The sequence below is a fragment of the Crocodylus porosus genome, unplaced genomic scaffold (genome assembly GCF_001723895.1).
Source record: "Crocodylus porosus isolate Cpor-Errol unplaced genomic scaffold, CroPor_comp1, whole genome shotgun sequence".
In the NCBI taxonomy this organism is placed as follows: Eukaryota; Metazoa; Chordata; order Crocodylia; family Crocodylidae; genus Crocodylus; species Crocodylus porosus.
Window position 1 is genome coordinate 81,365,091 of NW_017728918.1, and position 2,922 is coordinate 81,368,012.

At 39.7% G+C, this 2,922-nt stretch overlaps 1 long non-coding RNA gene across 1 annotated transcript in view; it reads right to left on the bottom strand.

The window, feature by feature from the left end:
- The window catches only part of LOC109312239, a 23,066-nt gene extending 20,631 nt beyond the window's left edge, over positions 1 to 2,435 (bottom strand). Inside the window, exon 1 of the long non-coding RNA XR_002101769.1 lies at positions 2,390 to 2,435. This is a non-coding gene — a long non-coding RNA (uncharacterized LOC109312239). The remainder of the gene's footprint in view (positions 1 to 2,389) is intronic.
- Between the last annotated feature and the right edge of the window lie 487 nt (positions 2,436 to 2,922).

Consider the following 2,922-nt stretch of genomic DNA (forward strand, 5'->3'; position numbering starts at 1 on the left):
TCCCTGGTGATGACCCCTTCTTTCCATTAGGTGTAAGCCTCCTTTTTAGCAAGGAGACATTCCTGGATGCTTTTGATGAGCCACGGAGGCTTGTGTGCTCTTCTGCCCTCTTTGTCTTACTTCAAATAGTTAAGATAACAGAGAAAGGCAAGATTCTTTGGGTAGATGTGATTATATTTTATCAGACCAACTAAATAGTTGGAAAAAAGTTCTTTGTAAGCTTTCATGCACACACACCCTTCTTCAGGCATGGGAGACTCTGCTGCTGTTCTGTATTTCTTTTACAGCTTATTCCTACCAGATACCATATCTTCTGTTTACTGTTTTTCTGTCAATTCTAGATACAAACAGGTGCAGCTGGGAATGTACCTGTTCTAATAGGTTGGAACCCAACTTGCATTGTTTGAATAGGCCACCCACAGTCACAGAAACTTTTATTGAGGTAGTTTGATAATACACATCTATACTTGCATACCAGTATAGCTACCAGTTCTTTCTAATAACTCCAGCTTTTTTTCTTTAATACAGGCTTGCAGTCCATGAAGATGTTGTAGTCCTTGAGTAAACCATTTTTGTCAGTTGGTTGCAAAAGGGCTTCATGATAACTGCCATGTTAAATTTTAATAGCTATCAAAATGAACTCTAATAATTGTAGAAGATGTATTTAATCTAAAATAGGTAATAATGAGATCCCCCCCCATATCCCTAGCATTTCACATAAGAAAAACACTTAATATATAACAGACTAATAGAAAATGAAATACCATCAAGTTAAAAAGGTTCATGAAACCATTATGTTTTACACAATTTGTTATTGTTGGTTCAGGGGGAAAAAAAGCATATTAAAATGTTATGTTTTGGTGCTTGCATAGAATCATAGGAATGGAAGAGACCTCAAGAGTCATCTGGTCTAACCTCTGGATGTATTCCTAAACTATCCCAGACAGATGCCTTTACAGCTTCATCTTTAAAATTTCCAGTGAAGGAGATTACAACATCTCTACATATCTTTTCCCCCTCCGTTTTCCAAGTGTTCTTACATTTAGGGAATTTTTTTTTTTTTTTGCGGGGGGGGGGTGTGTGTTGGTTGTTGTCCTCCCCGTTTTCCCTGTGGGATTGAATATAAATCTGCTTTGCTGCAGTTTAAATCAGCTTCCACATGTCCTGCCTTCTGTGGCAAGGGAGAACAGATTTTTCCCCACTTCTTTATGGCAGCCTTTCAAACATTTTGAAACATGCTATCATGTCTCCATTTAAGCGCTCTTCCTCCAAATAAAATATACCTAGTTCTCTCAATGTTTCCTTAGGCAGCTTGCATTCCAACTCTTTTTTTTTTTCCTTATCATTGTCACTTGCCTTTGGATCATTTCCAGTTTATCTAAATCCTTCTTAAAAGGTGGCATCCTGAAATGGGAAAAGTATTCAATTTGAGGTCTAATCAGCACTGTCTTGTATATGTATTTTTTTCCTCTTAGTATGCCTAAAATTGAATTCACTTATCTTTTCTTTTCTTTTCTTTTTTTGCAACAACATTTCACTTCTGCCTCATGTTCTGTTTATGATCCATCATAACACCCAGATCCTTCTCAGAAGTGCTACTGCCTAGTCAGTCCTCTCCCTCTCTGCCTGTGTATGTTTGTTTGTTTTCAGTTGTCTCTGATGTAACTCACTTCATTTTATTATCTAATGCCCAGTTGCCAAATTTACCAAGTTCCTTTCAAATTCTAATACTGTCCACCAAGGTGTTCACAGAGAACTTGGAAATGCTTGGGTTTCATTCTCAATTGGAACAATACAAATCTCTAAAACCCTAAATAAAAATTGTATACTGTTTTTTAACTTCTGATCTTATGCCTATACATAGCTTCAATGTGTTGAGATGAATCTGATAGGAAAATAATTGTTTCTTAAAGCTTGGATGTTTCTTTCATGTAATATATCTTCAGTATTATGTATGGATCATCATGGTGGGAAGGGGGGAAGTTAATTAGCATGACTGAGAGCTACACTAATTAAAGTGCCTGGAGCATCATGTATATTACCAGTCCTACATTGAAAAATGGGGGCACTTTAAAGCCCATTGAAGGAGCTTTAGTTATAGCACCCCCACCACCATTTTTAAGTGCAGGGATGCTGATGCACATGACACTGGTGTCTGCTGGAGTGTGATAATTATCACGCTCAAGCAGACTTGATTAATTAAATCTTCTCCAATGTGCTGTTATTACAGTGCATTGGAGCAGCCTCCCTGTACCTGTGTAGGAGCCCATAGAAGATTAGGGTTGGAAGGAACTGCAGGAAGTCTTCTAGTCCAACCCCCTGCTCAAAGCAGGACCATCAACAACTAGATCATCCCAGCCAAGGTTTTGTCTAGTCAGGTCTTAAAAACCTCTAAGGATGGAGACTCTACAACCTCTCTTGGTAACCTATTCCAGTGCTTTGCTATCATTATGATAAAGCTTTCCTCCCCCGCCCCCCGCCAATATCTAATCTAAACTTCCCTTGCTGCAACTTGAGACCATTGGTCTTTGTTCTGTCCTCTGCCACCACTGAGAACAGTCTAGCTCCATATGTTTTGGAACCACCCTTCAGGTAGTTGGAGGTTGCTATTAAATCCTCCCTCAATCTTCTCTTCTCCAGGCTATATAAGCTGAGATCCCTCAGCCTCCCTTCATACATCATATGCTGGAGTCCCCTAACCATTTCCATTGCCCTGTGCTGGACTTACTTCAATTTCTCCACGTCTCACCCTCCGATTACTACCCCATGTTGATCGTCCATGTGTGCACCAAAGATCCTGCCAGTGGGGAACCTAAGCAATTCAAAAGTGACAACTGGGTTCTGGGTGCAAGACTGAAGGGGAGAGGGGCTCAGGTTGTATTTTCTTCAAACCTTGTAGTCAAATGGAAGGGACAAGGCAGC